This window comes from Erpetoichthys calabaricus, chromosome 16 (genome assembly GCF_900747795.2).
Source record: "Erpetoichthys calabaricus chromosome 16, fErpCal1.3, whole genome shotgun sequence".
NCBI classification, from domain to species: domain Eukaryota; kingdom Metazoa; phylum Chordata; class Cladistia; order Polypteriformes; family Polypteridae; genus Erpetoichthys; species Erpetoichthys calabaricus.
In genome coordinates this window covers 28,999,743-29,012,583 of record NC_041409.2, presented here as the reverse complement: position 1 = coordinate 29,012,583, position 12,841 = coordinate 28,999,743, and positions in this window count along the sequence as shown.

Below are 12,841 nucleotides of genomic sequence, written 5' to 3'. Positions count from 1 at the left end.
TTTGTTCCAAGGAAAGTTATGTAACTAGGCAGCCGTCATTTTGTGTAAAGTAACGCCATTTATTCATAATTTTGTCTTTGCAGTTTATAGGTATACAGATACATATATGTGTAAATAGTTACCACTACATACAGTAGATTATAACCATAAGTCCATTCACCTGTTTTTCATCCTACTTCTTTAGTTCAAATTCACGGCAAGAAACTTCCAGCTGTAATGTTAACTGGTGTATATCATCTGCTAAAATAAAGGAAAATGCCTACACTTTGAGGATTCAAATACTGATTTGAAAAGCATTGATCACCTGACTTCATTAGCCTAAAAACAACCATAGATCACAGCATACGCTTTCTAGTGAGCCCTGGCAATCCACTAACACATTGTCAATATCATGAAAAAAGTTTAATGACTATGCTCTCTTCTATGCCAGAGAGAAGGAATATCCATTTGTTTTTAGACCTTGGAGAGAAGTGTCATCAATGCTGGCAGTGGTCCTAGGAGAGCAGAGGCATAGCTAGGGTTTCCAGCGCCCGGGGTCAACTGAAGATTTTGTGCCTCCTCCTGTTTGGAAAACATTTCATTCTAAAATTTCGTAACATCAATTTGGCACCCCCTGGATGCTGTGCCCAGGGACAGATGTCCCCCCTTGCCCCCCCCTAGCTACGCCACTGTAGGAGAGTGGCTGCTGCCCAGTCCAGCAATCTATTAGTTCTCTCTACTTCTGTACTGTGCTTATCCTACTACAGTCACTGGCTAATAAACCAAACAACATTTATCCACATACCTGTTATTTTTTGTGCACAAGGCTTCTATAATTCTTCACAGGTGTATTGCTGCCAATATCATAAACAGTTGGGGTGGTTCTTGGTTACCCCATTACAAAGAATTAAAGGAAAACATGGCTGTCCTCGTGAGGTACTTGGCAGGATTGGCACTGCAACCATCTTAAAAAAACCTCACACTGTTCCAGTGTGGTGCTGAGGTGTCACCCGCTGCGCTTGGGTCCCAAACCAGGTGGTTCGTTGTGTGGTGGGTGCGACAACGTGCTATCAGTGCATTCTCACAACCTCACCTCACACCTTCAGCCAGAAAGAAGACACTACAAATCTATGCAGCTGCTCACCAATGATACCTCAGTTCCTGAAAAGGCCTATGGCCTACGTACGGTGACTCAAGATCAGCTGCTTCAGTTCTTATGACAATTGTTAACAATACAAATAATGCTGGAGTTTTGGTAGTTCATTGCTGAAACGTTTTGACAGTTTTTGCTGACGCTCTTGTTTGGTTATTCTCTGTGTACATTTTATCATGTAAACCTTATCTGTGGGGCAAAAGGCTACATTAGAGGCTAAAACATAAATAATAATTTAACAACAATGATGATTCTCAAACTGACACAGCATCGAAGATTGCAACTCTAGCCTTTTTAATGCATTGCCAAAGACTGGCTTAATTCAAAGTATACAATAAGCCGCTCTTAAATGGGCTTACATTAAAATGTGTGTTAAAAGTCTCTAAATATTGCTCTTATTTGTTAACCACCATTTGTAAGTTATTTAATTATATTCTTCACATTCACTCCAGGCATCATAAAAAAAATTTTCCATAATGTGTCTCTTGCTGGAATAACTCTCTGACATTGTGCATTAGTTGGATGGTGATAATGTATTCTTTGCATTATGTTTGTTGACAAGGATACAGTAAAGCGGAATCATTGGTAAATATGTAATCATTATACTTACATCAAGGACCTAAATTGAATCTATATGTTTATGGTTTTTGGGGATGTATAGAGAAAATTACGATTGTGGTGTCACCATCACTGTAAGCTACCTGGTAGCCTGGCAGGTTAAATAGCAAGTAATCTTTTTGCTCAATACAGATTTTTTTTTACCTTACATAACACAGAGTCTCTCATTTCAGAAAAATGTGAAATGCAGCTCAGTTGCTGCGTGTTTTCTGAAATGTTGTGCCTCAAGCATATATGCTTCCGAAAGTATCTTGAAGACAGATATTGCCAGACGTATTTTGCATCGAGCCTCTCCATATCGTGTTCCTACCTGTCCTGACTCCTCTTTTGTTTGTCCCAATGGGTTTCTGTGTTACAGATCTGGCAGTAATGATTCCACTCCAAACATATTTGAGCACTTGTCATCATAAAATGCAGTCATCATGTAGCTGGTCTTTTAGGTCACAGCTGCCTTATAAAACATTTTGTTTTATTAATTTTGCAGATTGAGGATGGATGTTGGTACTATTGGTTCTATTTGATCTGAATCACTTGCAAAATTAATTTGGACAGTCAAGCTAAAAAAAAGAGATATGAGCCAAAAAAAAACAGAATGTAGTCACATTTAATTGCAGTCTTGATGTGGCCCTTAGTAGCCTGTAGCAACAGACTCAAACACAGATGATATGGACTGTTCATCTCATTTTTGTCATCACAAGTTCTCTCTGGCATTGCTCTGGGCTTGATTTAAGGATCAAGCCCCTGTAACTCCCCATAGACAGTGAATATGGAATCATTACTGTTAACTTCATGTTTTTGTGAAGTGCAAAAATCCTAAGACGTCTTCTTCTTCTTACGGCTGCTCCTGTTAGGGGTTGCCACAGAGGATCATCTGGTTCCATATCTTCCTGTCCTCTACATCTTGCTCTGTCAACAAAAATCCTACGATCAAGTTCTCTAAATGAACATTTGTCTGCTTGTGGTGTGGCATGGAAGAGTTAAGTACACCAAGGTATTAGCTTCTCAATCTTGCTATTGCCTTTATTAATTTGCCCCATTTTCTTTACAGCCCTTTTTCCAGTACTGGCAAACAAATAAGGTCTATTTCTTTACATCCTTACCACTGCTGGCAGTGTAACTGACAAAGACTCTGCAGAGAAAACACAATTGAACTGAAAAAGGAAAGAGACCAACATCTGCTTATTAAGCAGAGACATTCCGTTTTCAGTTGCAAAGATCCCCAAGAACCTTCAGAGGTGCACAAAGGATGAAGTACCCCTGGCTTTTTATTTTTATGCAAGTAATGGGGAAGGCAAGAATATGGGACAAAAAAAGATTGTAAAACCATAAGAGAGAAATGCATAGTCAAAGTTCAGAGCAAGGTCATTGCCAGACTCAAATGACAGAGCCCAATATACTAACCAAAATGTTAATCTATAAACACATGTAAAATCCTCACTCTATAAAGAGGGTTGACACTAACTAAATGCTATGAAGACTCACCATAACATCCACTATCTTGGACACCAGGAAGTCCATGACACTAAACTTTATACCATCATAGTGATGACATCACATTGTTGTCATCAGGTAGTGACCGTAAGTTGTTGCTAATAACAAGACGATCGCAGGAAAACAAAATGGAGAAAATCATGGTACAGGAGTAACACAAATACAAAGTTAAAAGTTAATGATATTTATAAAATGAAACAAATTAATAAGTACTGAATCGTATTCTATATTTAAAAAAATCTCAAAATCAGGACAATTATAACAGGGTGTACCCACACACCTGAAAACACTCCCAAGCCCACTGAATGATATTGGCACAGGAGAAGAGAAGATGTGCCTTTAACAAGTGTTGATTATGTACACGATTGAGCTATAGCTAAGATAAATCATTAACTAGATAGACAAAGTTGAAGTTTGAACAGATGTTTTCCGCAACATGACATTTCCTTGCACATTATTATATTTGTAAATACTCTCTAGTAAAATACATGTACAATAAATATATAAATGAAAGAAACACATAGGACCTGAAACAAAATCATTTTTGTCGAATGCCATTTAATGAGCTACTCAAACTATTTTAAGGACTTCTACTCTCTTCTTCCTTCTTCATCTTTCAATATAACAGGTGTGTACAGAAGAAGTGATTTAATTTCAGCTTCTCTCTTGTAATCTGGAATTTAAGTAAGCAACTCGTGATTTTCCTTTCAGATGTGAAAGTCTACTAACACAGCTTTTCAAATGTAATGTTTTTTAAAAAAATAGAAATTCTGGTAAGCACTTAACTGTATGACAGGAATTCAAAGGAAGTATAAACATGAGACCCAGCAACAATAGAACACAGGCAAGTACTTGATTTGTGAACAAAGCATATATGACAGCTAATGCTTCAGGATAGTCACGACATCTTATTTTAAAGGGGCACTATTATTTTTTCCTAAAAATTATATACCATATAGATTTATAACAGTTGAATGCTGACATATTTACCATGCAGAGGTTTTCTCCATCTATGAACTACTATTAATTTTAAATGAAATGTAATACTGATGCTTTTACTTGTGAAAAAATGTATTTTCCTGAATTCCTTAGAATGTGATAAACCTGTCAGTTTAACCAAAACACATACTGTTACACTCCTGGACACAAGTTTAAGAGTGCACACCTATAAAGAGTGCACACAAAAATAGCCATATTTTAATAAAGGATACAATAATGCTAGAAAATAAAAAAAAACTTTGTGATATTGTACTTATAAAAGATCAGCTTGCTTGAATGTTCTTCACGTGTTTATTCTTTACAATTTAAAACTATATAAGCAGACAAATAGTTTCTTTTTCCAGAATGGAGTGCTCATTTGTCAATATTGAACCCAAAATAACAAGAATGAGGCCCAGGAAGAATGAAAAATGGACAATTTTATTAACCAAAAAGTAAAGTCTTTCTGGGCCTACCTTACAAAAACAGGATAAATCTACCTATTGACACAAAAAAAAAAAAAAAATTTGAAATAAACCGCCCCTGCTTACCCTTTTTATCTCTCTCCTAAGTCGCATTGGCCTCTCCTCCCAGTACCACTAACTGGCAAGCCATAGCCACTCACTCCTCTCCTGACTCCAAGTTCAGCGGAGGTATGTTTGGAAGGAGCTTTATGCACCAAACAGGAACCACATAATCTGTCAATGACTGTACTTCAAGGATGACGGCTAGCCTTTGACACCTGCAGAGACCCCTCTACCAGCCAATGGTGTCCTAGTGGTCCCGATTCCAAGCCCCACTTCAAAGAGCAAAACCAACCACATCTCCTGTCCATCTGAATTTATATCTGGGAGTCATTATTACCTAAAGGACAACATCCAACAATATATTGGTTTGTGAGACCGGTAATCTATTACCTGCTGCTCCTCATTGTTCTTCCATTATAATTTCACCCCTGGAATATTACTTTCAGGGATACTTTCATTATTAATTGATCTAGCATCCTTGTCGGGTTAAAGTAGCCATCTTGTTTCAGTAAAATACACAATAAGTTGTGCAGAAATTACTTTTGTAAGCATCCATAAATTATACATAAATACCGTATATATATAATGTATTGTTTAAGGTGAAACCGACAATTAAGTAAATACATATTTTGTGGTTGGATACCTCTTTTTAATTATCTTAGCTGTAACTAGTTACCTTCACCAAGATGAATGGTTGTCTATGTTAAACTTAATTAGGAGTAAATGTAACATTTCCAGTAAACTGCCTCTACTGACTGTGGCATTTGAGGCAACACAATCATGAACATCACAGGGAGGTAAAATTAACTCCAAACATTCATGTCTAAAAGTAAAAAATCATAATCCAAGTGTAATACAAAAACAAAACATGGCTTTCGTGGTTCCTTTAAGTACAATCGGACGTTAACTGAGAAATGAAAGATAAAAGCTACTGTTTACAGTCCTTCCTAAATCGGTCTGTCTCCTGGGTGACTGAACAAAAACTAGATTTATTGGAGTGGCTGTCAGGCGGCCCAGAACTGCAGACTTGTTACATGAATCAAAACTAAATTTTATCCAAATGATAGGGTGTCAGGAAGGATGCCATTTTTCAAGAAAATAATTTTTCTAGAATTCCATTTCAAGTATGTAAAAGAACAGTTGCTTGATAATGCGACCCCACAGGAACATCACTGTCAGGCCTAAATATAAAGTGCTAGTTGTGACACAAACCAACGTAACATATTATCTAAAGGACATCATCCCCACTGTGAGACTCAACAGAAGTGGGAGGATCACATTATTGGTGTCTTTCTCATTTGTAGAGAGTGAGGCATGTGTCAAATAAACAAATGTAATAAATCGATCACAGTGTAGAAAGTAGCAATTAAGAGGCGTCATTGTTTTTTTTGTTTTTTTTCGCTACAACAACTCGAAGCACACAGCCAAAGCCTCAGACAGTCAAAATGCAATATTCAAGCCAAGCTGCAGCTCTGAAACCCTTCTCGCTCATGGCCCACAGTCGGGGCTGCTGATTGCAAGGGCTGCTTAAATTAACCTTTTTCTGTACAGGAGCTGTTGCTGCTGCCTCTTACGAGTTGAATGTATCATTATGATTTTCTGCCTGTTCTCACCTTTAACAGTAAAATATGGAGCCTTCTCTGCTTATCTAGAACTATGTGCTGACAACTGTTAGTAAGGAGATGTTTTGACTCCCTGTCAACCTTTTGCAGTTTTATTCTTATTTTACAGAGGGGCAGCTGTCCCTGTCACATTGTGGTTGGTCCTTTATGACGGGGTGCCTCGAGAAGAGCAGTGGTATTGTAGGAGGAAGTCGGGGGTGGCAGAGAAGTATGTAAGAGTGGTACAGCATATGTACGAGGGAAGTGTGACAGTGGTGAGGTCTGCGGTAGGAGTGACGGATGTGGGATTACATCATGGATCGGCTCTGAGCCCTTTCTTATCTGCAATGGTGATGGACAGGTTGACAGACGAGATTAGACAGGAGTCCCCATGGACTGTGATGTTTGCTGATGACATTGTGATCTGTAGCGATAGTAGGGAGCAGGTTGAGGAGACCCTGGAGAGGTGGAGATATGCTCTAGAGAGGAGAGAAATGAAGGTCAGTAGGAACAAGACAGAATACATGTCTGTAAATGAGAGGGAGGTCAATTGGAATGGTGAGGATGAGGGAGTAGAGTTGGCGAAGGTGGATGAGTTTAAATACTTGGGATCAACAGTATAGAGTAATGGGGATCGTGGAAGAGAGGTGAAAGGCAGGCAGGGTGGAATGGGTAGAGAAGAGTGTCAGGAGTGATTTGTGACAGACGGATATCAGCAAAAGTGAAAGGGAAGGTCTACAGGCCGGTAGTGAGACCAGCTATGTTATATGAGCTGGAGACCGTGGCACAGACCAGAAAGCAGGAGACAGAGCCGGAGGTGGCAGAGTTAAAGATGCAAAGATTTGCATTGGGTGTGACGAGGATGGAAAGGATTAGAAATGAGGACATTAGAGGGTCAGCTCAAGTTGGATGGTTGGGAGACAAAGTCAGAGAGGCGAGATTGCGTTGGTTTGGACATGTGCAGAGGAGAGATGCTGGGTATATTGGGAGAAGGATGCTAAGGATAGAACTGTCATGGAAGAGGAAAAGAGGAAGGCCTAAGCGAAGGTTTATGGATGTGGTGAGAGAGGTCATATAGCTGACGGGTGTAACAGAACAAGATGACGAGGACAGAAAGATATGGAAGAAGAAGATAAACCCTAACGGGAGCAGCCGACAGAAGAAGAAGAAGACACTTTTCCTCTCAGGTCATATCTTCTCATATATCAAATTTGTCATTTCTGTTGTATTGTTGAATGTGCACAAGAACAACAGCAAGTAGAAAATATAATCTGCATAATTTTGCTTCCACATATTCAACTGTCTCTGCCATTGGTTTTCTCAGCTACACAGCAAAAGATTACATTCTTAAAAATGCCAAATCCGATTCCATTTTTGTCAGGATATATAAAGAAAATGAAAGCAGTAATGTTGAGCCATAGCTCAGTCACAAAGGCAAAGGTGTGGTTCTACATGATAGTGTAAAAAGTGAGATATGCAAAAAAAAAAAACACAATATTGGCAATTATAAAAAGAATTAAAAATGAATTTTAAACACTTTATAAATGAGACTGTGCTTAATGATGTCTCATAGGCTAACATCCATGGTAATGGATGTTGAAATAACCCACAGTTTAATGTTACTAAATTGGACAATTACGGTTAAAAAACTATGCAATCAATCTCTTTTTTGATGCAGTCTTGGAAAATCTCAACACCAGAAATAATAGCATAATATTTTCATGAATGTTTGCTAGCTAAATGAATATGAATTTTGCATTTTCGTGAATTCCATGAGCACATTGACAGCCTACAGATCGCATCACTTGTTAAACGAGAAAAGATGTAACCACCTGCATTTTTCTTTGGTTATGTACATTTTACTCCCACATCCCAAAGTAGTTCAGGCAACTCTAAGTTGGTTTGAATGAATGCACCCTTTACAGAACTCTTTGTTACTTTGTGCCCAATTCTGACCACCCGTGACCCTGAATTAAATTATGCAGGTTGTAGATTCTTATGTTTATCTTACGTTTGGTTTGCTGCCAGGGTCTACTCACATTCTGGCAATGTGACACAAACAAATTAACGCCATCACTGTCTCAAATGCCACTGTTTCTAAATAACTCCATTATGTCTGTAAGGCCTTTACTTCAATATCATTCATGCTGTCACTCTTAAAACCAAGTCGCTTGTTGTCAGAATAATAAATCAAGTCTAAGACGGCCATGTACTGTACTGTCCTGATCTATTCATATCATGCAAGCTACTTTATGTTAAAAATTATTTTTCCAAACTACTGTTTGCAAAATTATATTGTTCTTCATATCCTATGGCAAAAATGCAAACACGTTTATATTACATTTTAGCACATTTCATTGATTGATTCATTTTCTGACTAGCAGAATCATATATCAAATGTAGCTTTCTTTTATAATACGAGGAATATTTCCTACATACTGTATTTTGGTTAACCAACTGCATCATTCACTCCAAGGTAGGGTTTCCATTTTAACAATGGCTTTATTAATCTGTACTAAGGAGGATCCAGACATACACACAACTCAATCAAAACTAGAATTTGAGGAGAACAAATGTTTTCATGCAGGCTAAGGAAGCATACCACAACATGCGACAACAGTAGACAAGGGAACATCAGTGGTTGGCAGTATTAAAAAAAAAAGCAACCATCAAGACCTAACACCTGCTTGTTTCAACAGTAAGAATATCCCTTACATGTTAACCTTTTAAAAATTTAAACTACTTTGAGTGATAATATTAAATTAAGTTTTATTTCTCTTTCCCTACCGTCTGAATTGATGAGGGCGTCAAATATTCTTTGAATGCGATGCCATATTTTATATATTTCTGACACATTATTTACTAAATGTGCTCTTCAAGCTACTGTACGTCACAACATACACAGACAAACATACAGAATATGCAAAAGGTCATTTTTTAAAGTAACAAGCTTTTGAGTTGATTTATGCTTCCAAGAGCCATTCTCTAGGAATTGTGTGCTGAATTGGGCCATTAGAAATATAGACAGCCCAATACAGAGCAAAATTCATATCTAGATTTTAAAAATGGTTGGCTTTCTACAAACAGGCATCTTCTAAGAGGGAACTGGCTGACAGGTCAGGAATAGCTCAGCCAATCTTCCGCCGATTAATGCCTGCTGTGCTGGAAGCTGTAAACCAACTGATGAGATCCTTCATTTAGTTTTCATATGGTGTGCAGGGGCATCCCTAAGTTTTAATAGGTTCAAGATCTTTAGCCTTATCCAGCATGTGATGTTGATATTCACATATAACACAGAGGAGGGGACCTTAGAGTTTCTAGGATGTTGATATACATTGTAACAAAGGCGCTATATAGGCGCCTGACCTGACACAGATGAACCCGGAGGTACGTATAAAATGAACAAAGACTTTTATTTTCACCTGTGGGACACGTCTTCCCCGTGAACCCCACAGGCAATACATAGTCCCAAAGCACCACAAACACTCCCACCACACAGTTCTTTCCTTCTCCTACCACCACTCCTCTTCAAGCTTAGTCCTCCTCCTCCTGACTCTGGCCCCTGAGTGGTGGTGGCTGGCCCCTTTTATAGCCCACTCGGAAGTGTTCCAGGTGCTTGACCACCTGGTCCCAATTGCACTTCCGGGTTGGGCTGAAGACTCGTCCAGCCGGGCTGTTGATTCCAGGCAGCACCCCCTAGTGGCCACAAGTTTGTGGAGGACTCCATCTCCCATGGAGTCATGCGGGAGTTTGGGGGATCACCGTCGGCCAGGGAGGCTGCCACCAAGCGTCCTGGGGGAGGTATTGAGCTGCCCCTGGTTGCTCCCCTGGAACATATGCAGTAGAGGTGTCCCGGCCAGGCATGGAACCCGGCCACCCATCACAATATATATAACTGCAAAGGGTTTGGGGTTGGGATTTGGGAATGGTTTAATGAAAAAGGGATGAACAGATTGTTGAGGCGTAGAATATGCAGAAGATTCTCACCTTGAAAGAAGGCTCTAGGAGTCGAAGCATAGGCAAACAGAGTAATTAGTTTTATTGCAATAAAGAATAATACAGACTCAACCCAATTAGGCCAAACTGAGTTGAGTCCCGAACAAGCCAAAAATCACAGTTTATATAATCATTTCTTATCATCTTAACCTCTCTTGTAATAAGTCATTCACTGTTTATTCTGAATCCCTACTCTAGCTGGCTTCTCACGGGCCTTTTTTTGGCTACCAATATTGTTCTCAGCTTACGTATCTCTTACTTTCATTCCTTGCTGTCCTTATTTCCTAACTGGCCTTCAAACAACAGGTATTCCCCCTTCTCTGACCTCGGGCAGTTTCTGTGTGTTATTCTCCCCCTTCTCTGTCTTTCTGGTTTACTAAATATGGGTGGTTTCTCTCTGAGCTCAACTAAAAAAGAAATATGGCAAATGCCTTTATTTAACTATTTACTTGACATACCTAAGTCGCACTGTTTAATGCTTACAGAAGTTCTTACTAAGTTTATATCTATCTATGCCAATGCATGACTTTTTATTTTCTATAAGATCAGGGGTTTGGCAATATAGATCATGGGCCAAAGCCTCTAAACAAATCACCACTAAGGGTGTAAGTGTTTTGCTAATGTAGTCGTGACAATCAGCCTCACTTATATTGCAATAAGGGCACCTAGCAAGAACCTAGTGAGAATCAAGCTGCTTTTGTTAAGTGTTAGCATTGACATTCCACTTACACACAAGTCATAGTTGATGCAACGATGAGACTGACAAATTGTATGGCTCTGTGACCTGGGTTAACCATGAAGCATTTATTTTGAGGCAAAGTAGCACTAGCAAATGATTTTCTGATGGCATGTGCCTTGCGCCTTTCCCTTAATCCACAGAGGAGATGCGCTGTAATGCCATGCATCATAGGACTCCTCAGATGCAGGTGGTGGTGTCATGAATGCGTCAGGTGGGAAGCTGATCTTCCAGCCAACAAGCAAATGTCTACAGTGTCATTATTACATGCACTGTGTTACTGTACATAACATGGCACAGCATAACAATCTTACGCTCACTGACTTTGTTGATATGGAGCCAGATGACCCCGTATATAATGCACTAGTGTGGTTACTTCACTCAACGGCATACGTTAAGTGTTTTACCTGATTCCCCTACAGCTGCCTTATCTGCCACATCTGTATGCTACGGCATAACGGCACATAATAAGGCATCTCCAGATACAAATGCCATTCACAGATTGAAATCAGAGCATAGATTTGTTTTTTGCTCCTCTCGTTGCATTCACACTCCGCTGGTAATGAGTGACCCACTTCTTGTTTTTTTTTTTATTTCAGACATGGTCTCACTGTTAAAGCTCACCGTATTCACAGCAGCAGTAACATGTTGCCAATGAACCTTTTTGCGGTTTTTGGTTCTCCTGAATTTAGGCCTTCAAATAAATGTTCTTTGTGTGCTTCTTCTTCAGAGACGAGATCTTGTATCTCACAGTCTTTAAAGTTTTTTGCCTTTTGCCTCTCTTTTCTTGTCACCACTGCCTCATCTTACTGGTAAATCTATTCATTTTATGTGTATGAGGTTGATTAGTAGTGTCCAAATATGGTTGTTTCAGGGTTAAGGTAAATTTAATGCCAGGTTTTATAAATTAATTTTTTTCTGCACATACTTTCACACTCAAAATCATGCAAAGTTTTATAAATGAGACCCTTGGCCCTCGTACATTTAAAAATTGTACTGTCTCATTCTCGAGTCAGTACATTAATCACACTTTGTTACAGTGCAATTTGCTCAATGTCTGTCCCTACCTTTTGGCACATTTATTTGGATTTCGTTTGTTTTGGCACATTATGCCTGTTAGGGGTTAGCTGTGGAGTGGGTGGTAATGCTGCCTATACAGGTCAGGTGGATGAGGTAAGGTCTTCGAGGATCAACAAAGCACCAATGCAATTAGTTTCATTTTTCAGATTAGTAATAAGACCTGTTGGAGTTTTTCTAACACCACAACCTTTTTTCTTTACTTGTCTCTGCATCAGATGTGTGTTTTGTATGTGTATGTAACAAAGTGATCCCACCATTGCATGACACATTCATTATTTAAGATGTTGTCCCTTGTAAAGCCCATAATGAATTCATCTGTCTTGGTGACCTTCAGCTCCAGGTTTTTGTGACTCCAACATTTTATTAAATCTACCACTTTATTCCTGTAGACAGATTGTGGGTTTGGCAGATCCGTCTCATCACAGTGGTGTCATCAGTAAATCCAATGATGTGGATGTTACTGTATCTACCTGTACAGTCAAGGCTGAAAAATGTGTGCAGCCTGGGCCTGAGGCTGCAGGCTTAACAGTTTCCAGAATTAGAAATCTTTATGAATAAGGTTTTGCTGTCTGTTTTTACCAGATGTGGTGTCTGTTAGGAAACCCAGCTGCTGATGGATTTATTTATAAATGTCAACAACAGTTTAGAGATTGCAATTACGTTAAGATATTGAATCCTTGAA